The sequence below is a fragment of the Ctenocephalides felis genome, unplaced genomic scaffold (assembly GCF_003426905.1).
Source record: "Ctenocephalides felis isolate EL2017-DRISC unplaced genomic scaffold, ASM342690v1 CF-g0.4_SCAFFOLD_00845, whole genome shotgun sequence".
Lineage (NCBI taxonomy): Eukaryota > Metazoa > Arthropoda > Insecta > Siphonaptera > Pulicidae > Ctenocephalides > Ctenocephalides felis.
Window position 1 is genome coordinate 10,571,381 of NW_020536999.1, and position 22,903 is coordinate 10,594,283.

The following is a 22,903-nucleotide window of genomic DNA, read 5'->3' on the forward strand; positions in this document are numbered from 1 at the left end:
TCATACATGTTTACAGAAAATTAAATAAACAAAACTTTGGATCATTCGGATTTACAATATTTATGGAGTTATATAAACTGAATTATTTATAAATAAATAATTAAATCATTTATTTAAAATATATAATTGAGATTTAGAACTTTAGCCAGAATTAAAATTAAAATCCGATTTTTTTATTTTTGATACAAGTACAATTAAGGGTAATTTGAATTTTGAAATAAAAAAAATCCAAAAACAAATCGTTTTGTTATCACAGACAAAGAAGTTCTTTGAAACATTCAAATAGGATGCTTAGTTCTCTCAAAAACTTCCATTTTTTGCACATTTAGCTCGGTATCTCCGAAATGGTCGGACTTGCCTTTGCCAAAACCTAATCACCATTTCTCCCCATCATTACGAATTGAATGATCATTGAACCATTCAAATCGGATGCTATATTCTCTCAAAAACTAAATTTTTATTTTTTGCACTCTCTACTCCGTATCTCCGAAACGACTGGACCTGCCTTTGCCAAAAACTAATCAGCACATCTCCCTATCAATAGGAGTCGAAAGTTTTTTGAATTATTCAAATCGGATGCTTAGTTCTCCCAAAAACTGCCATTTTTTGCACATTGAGCTTTGTATCTCCGAAACGGCTGGACCTGTCTCTGCCAAAATCTAATCACCACTTTTCCACATCATTACAAATTGAATGTTTTTTGAATCAATCAAATCGGATACTCCCTTCTCTCAAAAACCCGACTTCTATTCTCTGCACTCTTTGCTCCGTATCTCCGAAACGGCTGGACCTGCTTTTGCCAAAAATTAATCAGCACATCACTCTATCAATATAAATCGAATATTCTTTTGAACCATTCAGATCGGTTGATCCGTGCGCCCGAAAATGTGGACGAAAAACTGTATCCATACACACATACATACACAGTACACACACATAATTTTTTCTGAGGTATGCCAAAATGTTCAGAAACCTTCAGAACGTGAAGAAATGCAAAAATTTTCAATTTCGATTTTTGGACTATTACAATAACTTCCCCTACGGGAAGTTAAAAGGAAGGTGAAAATTTAGGGTTGTAAGCACTTGACATATCTGTTTTAATTTAATTCAATAAGAATATAATATACAATTTTAATTAAGTTTTAATTTAATTCAATAAGAATAGAATTTGATTCTTACTATTACAAAATATTACTTTTCTGAATTTCTTTCCAAAATTCTTTTTTTTGTAGAGTGTTTCCTCACCTCTCATTGGTGTCGGGGTCACCAATTATAGAATACAAATTTGATTTTATACATTACAAAATTTTATTTTTGTCAATTGCGAACAGATGCCAAACTTAAATAGATTAAAAAAAAATATTTTTATTGAATAGATTTAGAAAGGCAGGTCTAGCGGTTTCGGTAATCCAATAAAAAAGTGAAAATAAATGCCATTTTAAACATATTTTAAATTATATAAAATGTTTCAATACAAACTTACCTACACGGTTCAAACAAATTTCAAAATCTTTAGAACTTTTTTTTTCAAAAGTTTCAAAAATATCAGTTTGATAAGTTTTATACTTCAAATATAAATTTTCAATTTTCAATTCAAGTTTGAAAATGTATATATTGCATAGGCGTTATTATAATCGTAGGAAATATATCCTCAGATGGATTCATTCGCCATCTCTTCTTAATGTAAACATTTTTAAGTGTTTTGAGCTCTAAGATCCTCACTGTATATTTTATGAACAATAAAATATATAATGATTAAAATTTTCTATTCGAAATTATTTAAAACAATAGTTATAAACCATTGGTCAATATTTATTGATTACTAGTTTTTTCCCTCGAGTATTTAATTCTAGTACGCGAAGTTTTAGCAATTTACCTTAAGGCGCGATGCCATGCACCACTAGTTTAAATTATCATATGAGAAGTCTACAATCTTTCAATGTAAATTTTAATAACATTTTTTTCTAGTAGCATCTTATTTGTCATACAATTTCTTATCATTCCAAAGAAGATAAGATTACTAACCGACATTAAGACATCTTTTAAACTCCGGTTAACGACTACCAAATAATTAATGGAAACAAAATCGCTATTTAAAGTTTCTAAGATTAGATTGCTCGTATCATGAAAATATTTGATATAAAAATATAATTGTATTATTCTACTGCATTAGATAAAAAATTCTGCGAATATTTTTATGATCACGTCATTGTTAATTTTTAGATTTTATTCTGCATTTTTTCGCCTTTGCTGTAAGTTTTCAATTTTATGTAAATCACCACTATTTATCAACTATAATAATACAAATTGTATGAAATACATAATCGAGAACACATAATTTGATTTTATCCCAATTTTATAAAAAAAAATCTATGAATCCATTAAAAAAATCAATATAAATTGTTTATTTGTATTAATATTATTTATTATACACGTATATAATTTATTTTACAAATTTTCTTCAATCCTGAATTAATGAAATGTGTTGGGGGTCCCCAAATCCATCTTAAAATTATATTAAATTTTCACCGGTCGACAAAGATGTCCTCGAAAGAGGATACTTTGTCATTTAATTATTTCTCAAACTAGGAAATGCAATTAAAGGATGATTCATTAATTTATTAAAGCACTCCTTCATCTTATCTTTGCTCGTCCTTTGGCTTCTCTTAGGGAGAAATAAATATATTAAATGTTTATTCACAAAATTGTTATAGACTAGTGGTGCATGGCATCGTGCTTTAAGGCAAATTGCTGGAACTTGCCGTATCGAAAACTAAATTATTGAAGAAAACTTTGCAAAATTTTGAAAACATTTTTGAAACTTTTCTGAAAAATTTGGTTTTATATATTCTGATTTTTATTGGAAAATTTTGAATTTTTTTTTAATCAATCTTGCTGATTTGGTGTTGAAATATTGTAGTGGTCAAAAGTGTAAACATTGGTAAGGAACCCATATAAAATGTTCCCTTGCTTATTTAATCTTAATATTTTTTCTTAATAAGTTTAGAAAATAAATCAGAAAGAAATGGTTATACTTAAATAAAAATGTGATAGCCAGTTAAGTCGTTTCTTCGTGAAATAAATCAAAATGTGATTTCTAAGAATTTAAAATGAATGTTAGAAGCCCTTACTTTATAGTTTGTGTATATTTACAATTTAAATATTTCCAATTCCTACTTCAAAATCACGATTGTGCAAAGATGAAAATAGTCTTTTCCATTATGATTAATTTCTAATCAAAATCAATCCAAAAGAAGTCTCCGTCGTGAGCACTTTAAGCCCCAATTGAAATGGGGCCCAAATTAAGTCCCATTATCTAGAAATGAGGATATTGGAAAATCTAAAGAATACAAGGGAATATTTTCATTTTCATTTTCCTGCTCTCATAATATCATTTAATTTGAAAGCGAAAAGCTGGTACAAGTGGTCGTCGGAAGAGGAAATATTAATAATCGGGAAATTCTGTGGGAAATTATTCTTACGAGGGGACGCGAGTTGAACTCATACACTGAGGGATTTGATACTTGTTTGGAAAATTATTTGGGATTTTTAAATTACATCTTTTGCCTAAACAAATACTTTGGTTTCTGGGTTTTTGTAATATTTAAAAAAAAAATTATAAGCTGTTACGATGTTTGTCCTAAATGCACACCTAAGCTGCTAGACCAATCTTGAATTTTTTTTGCTCACCGGATGCTACAAAGTCTAAAAGGTGTTATAAACCTCAATTTGTAGTCAAAAAATGACATTGACAGTCACAATTTTGAAAAAAAACTTAAATCTGGTAGTTCCAAAAATCGAATATTTTTAACCAATTCGTTATCATGAAAATATTTTAATTTGTAGTACAGATATTACAAATATAAAACTAGTGGGGCATGGCATCGTGGCTTAAGGACAATTACAGGAACTTCCCGTACCAGAATTAAATATTCGAGGAAAAAAATCAATATTCAAAAATTATTGATCAATAATTAACAGTTGCTTTAAATATTTTCAAACAAATAATTATAATTACTATATATTTTATCGCTTATATAATAGACAGTGGCGATCAAAACACTTAAGAATGTTTACATTAACAAGACATGCCGAATGAATCTCTCTGAGGATATATTTCTAAGGATAGCACATACGATATATATACATTTTAAAAATGAATTGTAAATTTAAAATTTATATTTAAAGTATACAACTTTGCATATTTTTGAAAATATGGAAATTTTTTTTTTGAAAATTTTGAAATATGGTTCAACCGTATGAGTGAACTTTAAAAATTAAAAATCTTGGTAACTGGTAACAAATGTAACAGTATTAGTACACATGTTTAAAATCTCTATAAAATATCAGGTATTTTTAAACATTTGTAAACATCATTTTTTTTACTTTTTTCTCTCTATCTTCAAAACGGCTTGACCTGCCTTACCAAAAATTTAGTCAATTTTTCATTTCGTCAATACAACTAAAATGTTTTTTGAATCATTCAAATCGGTGCGCTCGAAATTGCGGACTAAAAATTGTATCCGCGCATTCATACACACCCATATACACTCATACACGAATTTTTTCTAAGGTATGCCAGAATATTCAGAAAACTTTGAAACGTAAAAATTTATAAAAATTTTCATTTATAAGAATTTTCACCCTGCGAAAAGTCGATTATATTATTAGTTATAAATTGAAAAATAATATTTACATAATTATTCAATTTTAATATAACATATAATTCAATATTTTTTCCAATTCATATTTTTCCAATGATTCGATTTTCCGCCTTTTGAGAAATGTAAACCATTGGCAAGGGCGCTTTTCAAAAAGGGTTTCTTATAGGATGCATATTTTCAATATTCCTGGAAAATGTTCTCAAAGGACTTTCTTATCCTGCACGTGTGTATATAAGAATACTGATTTTTGTATACTTTGAATAGAATTTAATCTAGGAGATGGAACTGTGATATTTTGTACGAATATATATATATATATATATATATATGTATGTAATATAGACAAATCCAAAATGTGAAAGCGTCACATTATTTTATCTTCAATATCACTTTTATTACCAAATTTTTGCTTCTACGTTTCAAAGTTTCGGAATGTCCCGATTTTTGTTATTTAAGTCGAAATTTGACAAAAATATAAATATAAATTTATTAAATACTTCTTCATAATGTCGTTTTTTTCATTTTCAATATTTTCTTCTATACAATTAGAATTATATGCATTTTTTTCTTCCGTTGTTTGCAGCAATTCTTCAGTTTTAATTTCCCAAGAAAAATTATGTTTTTGCCAGAAAATTTGGTGTCGTATGATTTTGATAATTTTTTTAAAAATATTAGAGATATTTTTATTTACTTTTGGTAGTCAGCTAATACATTGCCAATAATGGTGCAAAATCAACTCTTTCAAACAAATATTAGAATATTTTTTTAAGTAAATATCAAAAAATTAAACCATATCTATTCAGATAGTACTTGTTGGTCTTATTTAGAGTCCATGTCTCTGATCCATATTTTCTTTATACTCCAAATGTAAGTTTATATATTATATATAAAATTCTTCTGTACTGGTGTATGATTTGATACTTCTCCTTCTCCTAAACGGTTATTCGGATTTTGATAAATCTTTTAAGTGTTTGTCAAAGGAAGTTTTCTAAGATTTAATGAACGATAAAACTAAAGTAATATTGTAGTAATAAGTGGCAAAAATTAGGAAAAAACACTTGTCATTATCTGACATTGACTGTCATCTGTTAGAAATGTCAACTCACTTGAAATTTGAATTTGGCTGAAATTATGAGTCTAGATAATATTAGAATATAATATACAAGAAAAATGTAACATCTACATTATTATTGCCGAAAAGCAGCTGAGATGTGCCAGAAATTAAAATAATTTAAGATACAGTTAACAGTATATGTTTGGCAGATAAAATTATATAATTTAGTTTAATAAATAACGCAATAATTTCAAAACTGTATATAAATTCTTTTTTTAAACTTACGCATGTCGCATTTTGGTTTACTTTACTAAATTATTCAACAATACAAGGAAAAATATTTCTACTTATTAAAAAAACGATTTAGAATTTTGTTTCATGTATCAAAAATTCATTTGTTTGGCATTGGATATGGAATATTTAGCAAGTTGATCTCAAATTGAAGAGTGATCATATAAACTAGATTTTACAAATTAATTCACCTAAGATTTGAACTTAAACAATAATGTTTATTAAATTATTGGTAAGAAAAATGTACTTTAGAAATTATAATTACCAAAAAGCAACTAATAACTACGAGATTATGAAAATTGTAGACTAAATTATTGAAGATAATATGTTTTGTGGTAAAATCAAGTGTGATATTGTTCTTTTACCGAGATATTATATTATTTTTGTCTGAATTTCTTATAATGCTTTTGCTAAGACCATAAATGAATCACAAAGGCATGACATCAAATAGATTAATAAAAAGAATAGGATAGGATATTAAAAAAATTGGAACTTTTTGACTTGTAGACGTGGGTACAGTCAACGTCTGTGGGGTCAACTAGTATATATACATATATATATATATATATATATATATATATATATATATATATATATATATATATTCACCTTCCTAGTTAAGCCTCTTATCGTCGTCCTATAGTAGGAAGACCTATAATACCGTAGAAGATTTTCCTCTCGGAATACTTTATAAAACTTGTCAATTCCATCTTCTTCGCTTATTGAGTTTTGAATATTACTTATTTATAATACCCTGCTTATTCTGTCACGTGAAATATGCATTTCGAAATATACTTTAGCAAAAATCTCTGCCGCTAAAATGTAATTTATCAAAATGAAAACGAATATAAAAGACTTTTATTAGAAGGAAAAGAATTAGGCTTAAGGTGGAATGCCACTTACACCTAGTTTGGTAAAATAAATTTGTTAAAATATTGGTGGGATCCACATGTTCTATTTCATCTTTCCCCAAACATTTAGAAAATGAAAATTTTTATATATCATTACGTTTTAAAGGTTTCTGAATATTTTGAACCGATTTGAATAATTCAAATAACAGTCGATTCGTATTGATAAGGAGACGTTCTGATTAGTTTTTGGCGAAGTTTTTGAGAGAACGGAGTATCGGATTTGAATGATCTAAAAAACATTCAATTTGTAATGATTGGGAGAAGAGGTAGATTAGTTTTTAGCAAAGGCAGGTCCCGCTATTTCGAAGATACAGAGCTAAATGTGCGAGAAATGGCAGTTTTTGAGTGAACTAAGCGCCCGATTTGAATGATCTAAAGAAATTTCTGCTTGTATTGACAAAACAATTGATTTTGAGGATAAAAAATCGTTACATCTTTTTTTATTTTCCATAAAATATTTTTGTAATTTTGGATTAAAAATTCAAAAAATTACCCAGGCTAAGCACAGTCTAAGCGCCACTCTGGTACAAATGTTTACCCAAGTGCGTTTAGACTGTTTATGTACTGTACCACTTTTTCAATTTTGTGAGAAAACTACATTTTCAAGTAAAAATACCGCCAAGCTAAGCACAGTATAAGTGAAAATGTCGCACAGAATTATTTGCAAATGCGTTTAGACTGTGACTATGCGGGAGCACTTTTTTCCAATTTTGTGAAATTAGGCAACTATTCTTTTAAATTGAATTGGAAATAAAATGACGATTGTTAATGTTCTGGAGATAAATTGATTCATGATTTACATTTGATTTGCTCAGATTCAACGAGATAGCAAAAATAAAGAAAGCTTCAGTATTTGTAATAATATATTTGAAAAAGTTTAAAATTCCTCGAATATTACGCATTACGGAACGGCAAGTTCCAACAATTTGCCTTAAGACACGATGCCACACACCACAAGTTAAATTTTTGATTATATCCGGTTTTGTTTCTAAATTTACCTCTTTCATCATATTCGGAAATAGCCGGTGAAGAAATTTTCAATATTTTTCCTGATAAAGAATTTATGCTAATGATATTATTTGATTGATAGCACAGCTGGTGGGACAAATCGACTGAAAAATTTTTCAGTCAAACACAGAACATTTTTCTGTTCTGTTCAGTTGGAAGTTGATGATCATGTCTAAATATAGACAATGCAAATATGTAATTCCAACATGCTTGGATGAAGTATTTTGTAAAAATATCAGAAGACTTTGGTACAACAAATATCATAATTATTATTAGAAATTTTTAGATTATTGAAGCAAATCTTCTTTAGACGCGACTAGGGTGTAAATCCGTACAAATGCAACGGAAGTGCTTTACGGCAAGGTCGAGTGCCAATGATTCGTCATTCGCTTTTGATGAGATCATTTCTATACGGGTCGATTGTGATTAGTCGTCGTGTATGTGAATAGAGCTCTGTCGTTGTATGCGTACCGGCATCAACGTTGTATGCGTACCGATATCAACAAGAAAATCGGCATAGAGATATCATAGAGATAAATAAATATTTTAAAGTTATATCGTAGTACAAATCTTAATTTAAGGCCCTTAAATTAAGGGGGTATTCTAGTGTAGAGCGATGAATTTTAGGTCATTTTTAAAGTGTCGTAAAAGAAAGCATTGAATGTTTTTACTATCCATTTTTTACCACTTGTTTATTAATATTATTAAAATACAATACAAAAATTAAAAAAAGAAAAGTTGAAAATTGAAGAAACTGGCAGCTGATAAAGTGGTGGGTCTCAAAAAATTGGCACCTCAGTCTTGACATGATTTCAGCCCTTCTAGCTATCGGAAATGCAAAAAATAAAATAATTATTAATCTACAATGATGTCGCAAACGCCCGAACTAGCGATGAGTAAAAAAAATTTTTTTTAACAAATTGGCGACTGTTTGAAAAAAAAGTGTCTTTTTACTGTTTTTTTGAGTTTCTCGATTTTTTTAAAAATAGTAAAAATTGGAATTTGGGTATGATGCTAGTTCGGTCTATAGATAGGTCTATAAACAAGACTCTCTGAATATTTCAAGTGAATTAAAACTCGAGAAATCGTGTCAACAGTACTGAAAAAGTCTGTTCTGAGAAAAACCCATTTAAAGTTTTGCGTGAAGCCAAACCAGTATGGAACTGAGTCAGTAAAATGCCTATATCTCCGAAAATAATTCAAATTTTCAAAAACCCTTTCGTACCCATATTCTTAGATAGTTAAACTTTGAAAATATGAAATAAAAAAAATGATTTTTTTTAATTTCTACACTAAAATACCCGCTCTTAATGAAAAATGCCCGAATCAAAAGAATATTTTACCCTGATAATAATAAAACAAATTAAGCATTTGTGCCGTGTAAAAACGTAAGTTTATTGATTAGAAATTATTTCTATATTATTCGTAGTTTCTATAAATCTTGGAAGTTATGAAAATGGAAAATATTTTTAAGGCAAGACAGATATTACAGCTGTTCAAAGAATGAGATTATATTGCCAGCGTAAAAGTAAAAAAAATACAAGCAGTCAATGAATGTATGCTAATTTTAATTGCATGAAGTTTTTCAAACACAATTACATGATGAGTGAATTTTCGAAAACAAAATTTTGTAAGGCGTTGTTTAACATAATCCACTGTGTGAACGAATATTAGAGAATTTATTTATCTGCATTTACTTCATTCCTATAATGAATGTTCATTTCTAAATGCTAATTACAATGACAAACCGATCATGTCATATTTGAAGTATGACTTTAATTACATTATTGTTCTTAAATATTATACATATTTTTAATGCTGTTATAAATATATAATTTACAATTTATCATTATATAAATGTGTATAATGGTCGACACTAATAAATGTGTGCATCACGAGTGTTACTATATTACTAATAAACATTATTCAAAATTGTTATATGATGTATTTATTTTTAACTTAATTGCCATTTTGTACAGTAGCAAATAAGTTTTACTTTAATCGCGTGTGAACCTTACGCGCACTTTTTTTAATTAGTGATATTCCTTCATGATTCAAAGTTTGTTCTGTTTCATATGTGGGAAATGTCTATTTCGAAATTTGAAAATAATCTTACTTTTAACTTTATAAAACTTATAATATGTCTATATATGTGTGTATCTATGTATTAGTATGTGTATGCATCTGATCCATCTTAAAGTCTCTATTTTGATCCTTGCAAGTGCATCAACTGCATCGTGATGCACGTCCTGTCCAAAATGATGGATGACCGAGTAGTAGAACGAGTCTTATATATTATATATTATATTATATTATATTATGGCAGCAGAAGCACCATCAGTCGAGAATATTAATAATAGCAATCATCTGCTCATAAGTCTTCGTCTCCAGTAATCATTTCATCAAATTCAAACAAACACCGTTCTATTTTCGGATTATTGTCTTCATTAAATAACAGATTAGATTGAACGACTGGTCGCTGGTGGAATAAGTTCTTGTGAAATCACTCACATTCTTATAGTCAACTAGTGGTGTATGGCATCGAGCCTTAAGGCAAATTGCTGGAACTTCCCACACCGTAATGAAATATTCGAGAAATTTTAAACGTTTCCAAATGTAATATTACAAATACTGTAACTTTCATTATTTTTGTCATCTTGTTATATCCGAGCAAATCAAATGTAAATCATAAATAAATTTATCTCCAGAACATTACCAATCGTCATTTCATTTCGAATTCAATTTCAAAAAAAAAAATAGTTGCCTAATTTACACAAAATTGAAAAAGTGCTCCATTTTAGTCACAGTCTAAACGCATTTGCAAATAATTCTGTGCGACATTATCACTTATACTGTGCTTGGCTTGGCGGTCTTTTCACATTTTTTAATAGTTTTCACGAAATTGGAAAAGTGTTCTAGCACATAAACAGTCTAAACGCACTTGGGTAAACATTTGTACCAGAGTGGTGCTTAGACTGCGCTTAGCCTGGGCAATTTTTTGAATTTTTAATCCAAAATTACAAAAATATTTTTTGAAAAATAAAAAAAGATGTAATAATTTTTTATCCTCAAAGCAATTGTTTTGTCAATACAAGCAGAAAGATTTTAGATCATTCAAATCGGTCGCTTAGTTCATTTAAAAACTACCATTTTTTGCACATTTAGCTCTGTATCTTCGAAATGGCGGGACCTGTCTTTGCCAAAAACTAATCACCTCTTCTACCAATCATTACAAATTGAATGTTTTTTCACATCATTCAAATCGGATAATTCGTTCTCTCAAAAACTCGATTTGTATTTTCTGCACTCTTTGCTCCGTATCTCCGTAGCGGCTGGACTTGCCTTTGCCAAAGACTAATCAGCACATCTCCCTATCAATAGGAATCGAATGGTTTTTAAACCATTCAAATCAGTTGATCCGTGCGAAAAAATGCGAACATACAAAACACACATATCAATTTTTTCTGAGGTATGCCAAAACGTTCAGAAACCTTCAAAACGTCGAGAAATGCAAAAATATTCATTTTCGATTTTCGGCTTATTACTATAACTACCCTACGGGAAGTTAAAAATGAATTTTATTTTATACCAACAAATTCTACTTATTCAAGTGCTATTTTTAAATTTTCTCCCGTCATATTTTCAAATTTCGAAATAGACATTTCCCACATATGAAACAGAACAAATATTGGACCGTGAAGGAATATGCACTCAACAATGTTTGCTTTGGCTTATGAAAAAGTTAATTCAACCGCCACTGGCGGACCATGGTATATTACTACATCTGCAGCAGAATAATTTTTTTTAATGGTTTAATATTATAGTGGATCATGGACACAAGAAAAATTTTCCAGATTCAATTTGTATTGGTTACGCTTGCATTTAAATATAGGGCAAATCTAACAGTATGCCATTGAAAAAAGCCACAATTTTAAGAAGCTAATATACCTATAATTATATGAATGGGTCAGGGAATCAAAGACTTTCAAGAAATTTCAAAATTGTAAAAATATTAAAAAAAAATTGTTTTCAAAAAAAAATTAAGTTACCAAAAAATATTAGTATTTTCAAAAAAGGTGAAAATATTATTTTTCCAATATTCAAAGGTTTTCAAACGTTTTCAAAAATGTTTAAAAAAAATCAAAATTTTCATAAAAATCTATCTTTGCTTTTCCGACGGGAAGTTCGCTTGCATCAAATGCATTGATGCATTTTATGAATATTTTTGCAAAATACTTGGCCTATTGGAGCAAATTGTTATAAATAAATTTTCAATTACAATTAACGTTTTTGGTCAAATTGGAAAGCACACAGTGAGTGTAACCAATGACTACTTTAAAGGGATAATTGAAAAAAACTTAAACTAAAACTGAATTCTATATAGTTGTTAGTAGAAGGTACGACTGAGGCTATATGTGATACTGCCAAAGATGTTCTTGTACTATAAGATGATTTCAGGTCTAGAATTTTTAAATTTGATTTTTTTAATTTATCTTCATTTGTTGAACTATTCAAGAATATTTGTAGAAAAAAAGTTGTCAAAATTCTGATTATTTTGGAAGATATACTTGGAGACCAGAATATCTTCTTAAATACATTAAATATTATACCATTATTCTCTAGGGGGTACGACTTAGGCGACCTTTTTCTATATAATTTTTATTTAAAAATAATTTTTAAAATCATCTACTCTAACTGCTATGATTGCCATAATTTATTTATTTGAATAAGAATATTTCTTTTTGTTTGATTTTTTAAACAAAAGGAATATGCACATCAAATTTTAATCGTTGAATTAGAAGTTCTATTTTTGAATATTTTTCTATTTTTAAATGTTACATAAATTGCAATATTTTTTTTAAATATTCATGTATATAATCAAATGTTTTTGAAAATAGTTTCTTCCACTATTAATTTTTCAAATCTTTCAGAGTTACGTATATTTTATAAAATAATTATCACATATACAATATTAACATATTTTTAGTCAATTTACTTTAAAAAAAATTACTACTAAAAATTTATTAAAATTATATTATTTTTTTTTTTATTTTATTATTTTATAACTCATTAATTACATATAAGAGCTTAAATTTAACTTAAAAAATAAGGGTTGTCGAGCCAAAAATATTTTTTTTTAACTTTTATGACTATTATTTCTATTTCTATTTTTTATAGTGCTTAGTAGAAAATCACACGTTGTCCTAAATTTTCACCCTCCTAGCACAAACATCTATTTTGCTTACAGTAACTTAGTAATTTTTTTGCTACTCCTCTTCATGGTAAAACGGGTAAGCTAGTTTATATATATATATATATATATATATATATATATATATATACATATATATGTATATATATATGTATATATATATATATATATATATATATTACACGATTTTGCTGTCGTGTTTGGAAAATCCGATAGCGTGTTAACAACATTACAAAACACAGGAAAACACTATATACTTCGTTAGGGAAAAATGCAAACCGGATCGGAAAATCGATTTCCATTTACAGTACAAATTTATTCATTTCATTCACAATACTGGACATTAAAAATGCATTTTTTACCATCAATTTCAAATCAAATATGAACTATGGTAATTTAGTATTTAGAGATCGCTATTGAGATTCCAATTTAGATCTCGATTTTGATTTTATAAAACTGAAAATTCCAAATGCAAAATGTCGCTCGACGACTGAACCTTGAACAAACAAGCGATGACGTAAATCGAAATTTATATATATATATATATATATATATATATATATATATAAAGTGTATCATTTATACATTTATACATTTGTGTGCCGTATTGACGAATATAGAAAGGGAGGCTAGGCTGTGAGAACTCCGACGAGATCAAAGCGAACTGCTTTTAAACCTTTCAAGATCAAAAGTTTTCCGAGAGCAAACATATTCATTGAAAGCGCCATGTGTACCTCCCCTTACCTTCGGAAAATAAACCGAGAGAAGATAGTCGAGGGCGAAGGGCCGAACTTTCATCGGTGGCCCTTCGGTAAATGACAGTCGATTAGTATTGAATGCGCTGAAAGAATGAATTTGTTCAGGGAACATTGTTTTAATTTTTTTGAGATTGAATCGTAGATAAAACTAGTGGTGCATGACATCGTGCCTTAAGTCAAATTGCTGAAACTTCCTGTACCAGAATTAAATATTCGAGGAAAAAGAAATCAGTAATCAATAAAAATTGATCAATGATTTAAAAGAATTGTTTTATATATTTTCAAATAGATAATTATAATCACTATATATTTTCTACAATTCATATTCATAGAATATACAATGAGGATCTCATCGCTCAAAGCACTTGAGAATGTTTACATAAGCGAATGAATCCATCTGAGGATATATTTCTTACGATTAGAATAACGCATCTGAAATATATACATTTTCAAACTAAATTATAAATTTAGAATTCATATTCAAAGTATAAAACTTTGTGAAATTCTGAAAATTTAGAATTTTTTTTTGGCAAGTTTGAAATTTGCTTGAACCGTAAATCTTGGTACGAAACCCAACAAAACTGTAATAAAAAAAATTAGTACTCAATTTAAAAAACTTCATCAAAAATATCTGATAATTTGATGCACATACGACTAATGTTCACTTTTGACCGCCAAATGTCATTTTTTTTTTTCACTTTTTTCTCTGTATCTTCGAAACCGCTAGACCTGCCTTACCAAAAAGTTTGAGTAAAATGTTTTTTGAATTATTCAAATCGGAAGCTCCGTTCTCTTAAATGCTGAGTTACCGTTTCTGGCACGTTTTGCCTCGTACCTTCGGAACCGCTAGACTTGCTTTTGCCAAAAACTAATCAGCACGTCTTCTAATCAATGCGAATCGAATGTTTTTTGAATTATTCAAATCGGTCGATCGGTGTTCCCGAAATCGTCGAACGAAAATTTGTATCCGCACACACACACATATCAGCACGCACCTTTCAGAAACCTTTATAACGTAAAGATATATAAATAAAAATAAAAAATCGAAGACAGGTCTGGCCGTTTCGGACATACAGGGCAAAAAGTGCCAAAAATAGTATTTTAGTTTTTGAGGTAACGGAGCGTGTGATTTAAATAATTTAAAAAACATTTTACTTGTATTGACGAAATGAAAACCTGGTAAAATTTTTGTGTAAGGCAGGTCTAACGTCTTCGGAGTTCCAATAAAAAAAGTAAAAATAATGCCATTTGGCTGTCAAAAATGGACATTAGACGTATGTACATTGTATCATCAGATGTTTTATAAAAATTATAATAGCAAGTACAAACTTTGTATACATTTATATGGGTTCCTTACGTTAGACGACTACGCGGCGCTTACGCGCTTTTATATTTCGATTCCAAATCAGCTATGAAGCGAGATTGCTTTAAAAAAAATTTCGAATTAAAAAAAAATCTAAATACAAAAAAAATCAAAATGCGAAAAAATCAAAATATTAAAAAAAAACAATTTTTTTCGAAAAAATGATTTTTTTCCAAAATTTCAGCATTTCTTAAATATCTAGTATTTTCAAAGTTTTTTTTTTTTAATTTAATTTTTGGTACAGGAAGTTCCTGCAATTTGCTTTAAGGCACTATGCCATGCATCACTAGTTTTTTCGCTGATTTTTTTGTTATGGCTACATAATTACTAATTTCTATGTAATACCATCAGTAAATACCCTTGGATAAACAAAAATTTTTTATCCAAATTGCACCAGCACTTCTAGAGTAGTTCAATGACATACAAACCAACAGAAGATTTCATATATAAAATTCTCGGTTATAACCTGATAAATAAGTCCACATTTTGGTGGCCTCTTCAAACGAAAGACATTATCTGCGTATAATGAGAAAAATAACATAAAAGGAACCGAAGGGAAAAGCGAATAAATAAAATCAGTCGAAATCATCTCGGAAGACACAAAATGACAAAATTAGATAAAATTTCATTCGGCGGCACCTTCTTTTTTACTTGGAATATATTTGGAAACGGTTTTCCCTTTTTAAATCATTTTTATTATCAAAGGTCACGGGAGGGAGAATATTTCGATTTATTTATTATTAGAAAATAACATGTAGTTTAAGCAAATTGAACTTTGGTAGTGAAAGTCACACTAGCCAAAATAGAGAAAATTTGCAACAGGATTTGAAAAAAAAGTTGTACTGAATTTTATCTGACAAAACGGATTGAATTATGATTTTTTTTTAGTAATTTTTATGAAGTTTTATTAAAAATTCTGTGTATGTTTCAGCAGACAATATTTCCATTTATTTATTATTTATAGAAAATAACATGTAGTTTAAGGAAATTGAACTTTGGTAGTGAAAGTCACACTAGCGAAAATAGAGAAAATTTGCAACAGGGTTTGAAAAAAAAGTTGTATTGAATTTTACATCACAAAACTGATAAAATAATGATTTTTTTAGTAATTTTTATGAAGTTTTATTAAAAATTCTGTGCATGTTTTAGCAGATAATATTTCTATTTGTTTATTATTTATAGAACATAACTTGTAGTTTAAGGAAAATTGAACTTGGGTAGTGAAAGTCACACTCAGGAGTAAAAAGAAAATTTGCAACATGATCAAGCAGAGCTTTTTGAGAAAAAATTGTATTGAATTTTACCTGACAAAACTTAATTGAATTAAGATTTTTATAGAAATTTTATTAATGTTTTACTAAAAATTCTGTATTTGTTTCAGCAGCAAGAAACGGAGGCCGTCGAGACGGCGACTGATGAAAATTCATGTATACGAAAAACGAACAATGGTGAGTACATTTATTATATAATATTTCAGTTTATATATATATATATATATATATATATATATATATACGTGGTCTGTTCAAAAAGTACCCGGAATTTTCGTTTTTTCAAAAAAATATTTATTTATTCGTCTACATTAATGTGGTCCCCTTCAAAGTAGTCCCCCCCAGATATAATACACTTATGCCAGCGTTTTTTCCAATTTTCGAAGCACCCTTGATATTCACTTTTTGATATGTCCTTGAGCACTCTCAGCGATTTTCTTCAATCGAGGAAACCGCCGTCCTTTCATGGGTCTCTTCAACTTTGGGAATAGGAAAAAGTCACACGGAGCCATATCTGGTGAATTTTTGCACTTTGCAACACTTTATTTCATTTTTTACGCAAAATTTAATACAAATTCTTTGACTTTTCAATTCTTCCATTGTAAAAATCGCCGAGCTCAGAAAAACACGTCGAACCTTAGCGACTACCACAGACAAAGTAAACAGTGAATATAGCTGAAAATTTCATCATACTTTAGGGGCATGTATACCAACACAATAAAAAAAAAATTTTGACAATCAGACACTCCAGACCCGCGAAATTTAATTATTAGTAATTCCGGGTACTTTTTGAACAGACCACGTATATATAAAGCGAGAGGTTTTTCTTCAGATGGTGAAATAATATGATGAAATTGTTTCTTGGGCACCCAGAAACCCAATCAGTAATTAAAAACAGTTTTATTGAAAGAAAATGTTTTTATTCAGAGAACATACGTTTCGGGTCTCGATTTGACCCATCTTCAGCGCTACAATTAAATATTTCAGGGTTACAATTTAAAACAATATAAAAATTACATAATTACAGACAAAAATAAATAAAAACATGTAAAAAACATAAATCTAACCAATTTAATACATTTGTTTTAAAACAAATATATAATGTGAAAGTATATATGAAAAACAAACACAAATTAAACAAATGTAAAGAAACTCACCATACAAATAAATTTGAAAAAAAAGAACACAAACACAAATTGTTTGTTTTATGTTTGTTTTTCATAAATGCAAAGACTATCGATATAACCCGGGGACATTTATATCTTGCGTGCTTTGCAGTGGGTAAACTATTCATATATATTTTTAGCAGCTCCTTTCACTTATATACCACATTTGCAATCGGTTAATTATTTTTATACTAAACATGTTATACTATGAATATTTTTTATGGCAAACTAACGTTTTATATATATATATATATATATATATATATATATATATATATACCAAATTCCCCTGTACGGCTGTATGATTTGGTACTTCTCCTAAACCGGTTATTCGGATATTGATAATTCTTTTTTAGAGATTGTCAAAAGATTTTTTTTAAATTTAACGAACTATGAAACTATAGTAATATTGTAGAAATAAATGTGAAAATTACAAAAAACCACTTATCATTATTTGACATTGACTGCCATCTGCTAGAAATGTCAATTCACTTGAAATTTGAATTTAGCTGAAATTATGAGATAATATTAGAATATAATATATAAGAAAAATGTAATGTATACATTATTATTGCCGAAAATCAGCTGAGATGTGCCAGAAATTAAAATAATATAAGATGCAATCAACAGTATGTATTTGGCAGATGAAATTATGTAATTCAGTTTAATAAATGATGAAACAAGTGCAAAATTGCATATACGTTATTTTTTAAACTCATGCATGTCGCATTTTGGTTTAGTTTACTAAATTATTTAACAATACAAAAAAATATTTCTACTTAATAAAAAATGATTTAGAATTATGTTTCATGCGTCAAAAATTCATTTGTTTGGCATTGGATATGGAATATTTAGCAAGTTGATCTCAAATTGAAGAGTGATCATATAAACTAGATTTTAAAAATTAGTTCAAATAAGATTTGAACATCAACAATAATGGTTAGTAAATTATTAGTAAAAAAGATGTACTTTAGAAATTATAATTGCCAAAAAGCAACTAATATGTCGTACGAGGTTATGAAAATTATAAAATAAATTATTGAAGCGATTATGTTGTGTGGAAAAATCAAGTGTGATATTATACTTTTACCGCAGATACTACATTATTTTTTATGAATTTCTTATACCTGTTTATGCTAAGACCATTAAGGAATCACAAAGGCAGGACATCAAATAGGATACTAAAAAGTATAGAATAGGATATTAAAGAATTTTGAACTCTTGAATTGTAGACGTGGGTTCAGGACAATGTCTGTCGGGTCATCTAGTATATATATATATATATATATATATATATATATATATTCATATTCATATTCATATTCATGAATATTTCTCTATTCCGGTATTATTATTATTTCTAAGTCCGTGTAACGTTTGGGCTTATCGCCGCTAGAGCGAGCTTATCTCGAAAAGAAAATACTAGAACGAGAAGTTCCGTTAGGTAAGCCGTTAATTAAATATTTCCGGAAAACGCTTTCTACAACATTCTAGTATTAAGTGTATTACATATTCATACAATTGCTACGTCTGCAGAATTATGATGTAAAAATAAAAGAAATATTACATTTTATATAATTCATACTAAACATATAATAATAATTTGCTAGTACAAATGAATACTGGGCGAATGGTTAAATCTTACCAATATTGTACCATGGTTTGTTTTTGGTTCGGACATTATTTGTTTGACTAATATTGGCAAATGTGGGTATACATGGGTATACAAATACTGAATTATTTGGAATGAAGTGATTAAAACTGTAGATATTACTATTTGTACTTAAAAATATATTATTTAGCAATTTTATATACCTACTTATCATTTATATATATATATATATATATATATATATATATATAAAGCGAGAGGTTTTTCTTCAGATGGTGAAATAATATGATAAAATTGTTTCTTGGGCATCCATCCAGTAATTAAAAAACAGTTTTATTGAAAAATGTTTTATTTAGAGAAACATACGTTTCGGGTCTTGATTTGACCCATCTTCAGTGCATACAAATAAATTTAAAAAAAATAACACAAAAACACACAAAATTGCACGAAAAAATAAATATGAAATAAAAAATTGATAAGACGTCAAGTTATGAAATTTTTTTTAAAAAATTGTAAAATTAAAATAAATAATATATTTTATTATAAAAAAGTTTATTCCAAACGAACATGTTGTCAGTTTGGAGACCGTGTTACGTGTGTAAATAATACTACAGAGCGTACAAAATTTTCAAATTTCTACGAGGAGAGGAGGAAACTGAATCAAGTATTTGTGAATTATATAATTTCATCTGCCAAACACATATACTGTTGACTGTATCTTATATTTTTTAAATTTCTGGCACATCTCAGCTGCTTTTCGGCAATAATAATGCAGATATTACATTTTTCTTGTATATTATATTCTAATATTATCTAGGCTCATAATTTCAGCTAAATTCAAATTTCAAGTGAATCGACATTTCTAGCAAATTTTTAAATGTCAAACAATGAGAAGTGTTTTTTTGTAATTTTTTCCCTTTATTTCTACAATATTAGTATAGTTTTATCGTTCATTAAATCTTAAAAATTTCCTTTGACAAACTCTAAAAAGAATTATCCAAATCCGAATAACCGTTTAGGGGAGGTATCAAATCATACACCCGTACAGAAGAATTTTCTATATAAGATATATAGAAATAATTTGTATAGTATCATATTTGGGGTTTTGCCTTCACTGCTATTTCTTAATTTCTTTATAATATTTTTTTACTTTCATTACATTCTTACGTTTAATGCGCTTCGTACAGAGCACTAGCTAAAAAGGCTTTTTTATACTACGGGTATCTATTTAAATTTATTGTAGGGCAAACCGGTGAAAAATGATATATATATATATATTATTATATATATAATATTATTATATATATACATATATATATATATATCTTATATATAAAATTCTTTTGTAACAATGTAAGTTTCATTAATCCTCCTAAACTATAATTCGGATTTTCATGAATCTTCCTGAAGTTTGTTCGGGAAATTTTTTAGAATGTTTTGATTCACAGAAATATAGTTAGATTGTAGAATAAATGGAAAAAAATTCAAAAAACCGCTTATCATTGTTTGACCTTTAAAATATTTAAGGCATGGTTTGACATTAAAAACAAATGACAACTGTCATTTGCCAAACATTTCTATTCACTTATAGGCTAAGGCAATATTAAAATATAATAAATTCATGATTATAAATAAGGAAAATGTAATGTCTACATTATTATTGCCGAAAAGAAGCTGAGATGTGCCAAAAATTAAATTAATATAATATGCAAATAATATAACATGCGTTTGACAAGTGATGATGCAGTCTGCGCATGCGTCTGACGTGCGCGTGGTTTGCTTTTGCTTGCAATGATTTTGTCTGCGCACTTTGCGAACAGATTCGCCGTATGAATTCGTGCAAAGGAGAGAGCCATAAGTGATTGCGCTCAAAAATATTCAATTTGCAGTCGTTTTGCCTTACTATACTAAGTTACAATACAAAAAAAATTATTTAGAAGTTTCATTGTGTCAAAAATTCATATGTTTGTCATTGGGTACGGAATATTTACTCAATGAAGCGCTTTCGGTCTGAACTTTTTTTTACTGTTTTCCATTTCGTTTGGAATTTTGGAACTAGGTTTATCTTACTCTTCAGAAGTGAAAACAATTTAGACTCCTTTACCACTTCTCGGGTGGATAACATTTCTTTTCAGTGGTGTAATTTTACTTTTTTCAAAATAACGTTGGGTATCGATAAAAGAACTAATTATAAGAGAAAAATGTTTAATAATGTTTTTCAAAAAAGCAAATACTTTTCAAGTTACTGGCTACTGAAAATTTGTTTCTTTTTTGCGTTTTTCATCGTTTTTTGCTAATATCTTCAAAAATATACATTTTAACAAAAATCATGTAATGAACAAAATTATATCAATAAAAATCCTAATAAATCGCTATTTTACAGTGTTCTAGGAACAATATTAAGTTAATTATGAAAATGGGTTTTTATAGTTCTCATAATAAGCTTCAAAAGAAGTACTTCTGCGTGTAAATTGAGTGAGCTATCATGCAATTAAAAGACGCATACAATGTTTTTTTTTTCATTTAAATCAAATAGTTTATGAGTGCCATTACCACCAAAATTAAAAATAATCGTTTTCCATCTAGAATTAACTTGGTTTGAGAGGATGACAATGGATGGAGGCTTGATGGATTCTAGAAAATACCATAACATTAGTACAATCGATTTTCAAAAAACTCCATTTGAAAAAAAAAAACAATTTCTCATTATAATATCTCTGAAAGAATACGTATAAAAGTATATATATGAAAATTCAAGTAATTTTTCAGACTAATTATTGGTTTTTATTATTTTTTTGTTACACAAATATTGATAGAGTTCTAATTGTTTAAAGAGTGCGCGGCTGTCCAACCGGAGTGTTTTTCGAGCCCTTTAACCCTTCGCCGTTTTAAAATAAGAGAAGTTACGGTAAAATTTATGATAAAGAAAGTTGTAGCTCATTTAATCACCTTTAAAATAGTATATTACAAGTTATGATAAAATCAGAATTAAAAGAGTTATAATCCAATTAATGCGGGGAGTGGTGACGAATTTGCAAATTGTTTTCACTTCTGAACTTTAGATTAAGATTAGCTGGGCATACGCTTTTTTCCTCTTTATTTACTGCAATAATTTTGTTGATAGTAGGTTGAATAGAGCACATGTGAACAAAATTTGACAAATTAATTCACTTCAAATATGAACGTAAGTAATAATGTATATTGAATTATTAGTGTGAAAAATGCAATTTAGATATTAAAATACTAAAAGCCAGATAAAATATGGTACGAAATTATAAAAATTGCAGGCAACATTATTGAAGCAATTATTTTGGGTAGAAAAATCCAAGGTGATATTGTACCTTGACCGCGCATGCTATATATTAATTATTTCTGAATTTGTTATACTTTTTAAAAGATTTCAATTTTCAACACGTGTATCTATGCTATGACAATGAATACATGGTGATAAATTTGGAAAATAATGTTTTAGCCGTAAATAAACAAAAAATTATTCATTTAAACATCCACATCTACAGGTATGTCTGAAAATATTGTATAACCCTTAAATTCAATAAAATAAATTGAGCTATTGGAAATAAATTTGTTCTATA

General features: G+C 28.2%; 1 pseudogene; it reads left to right on the forward strand.

The window, feature by feature from the left end:
* Positions 1-22,903, forward strand: part of LOC113377770 — a 188,701-nt pseudogene that overhangs the window by 72,963 nt on the left and 92,835 nt on the right.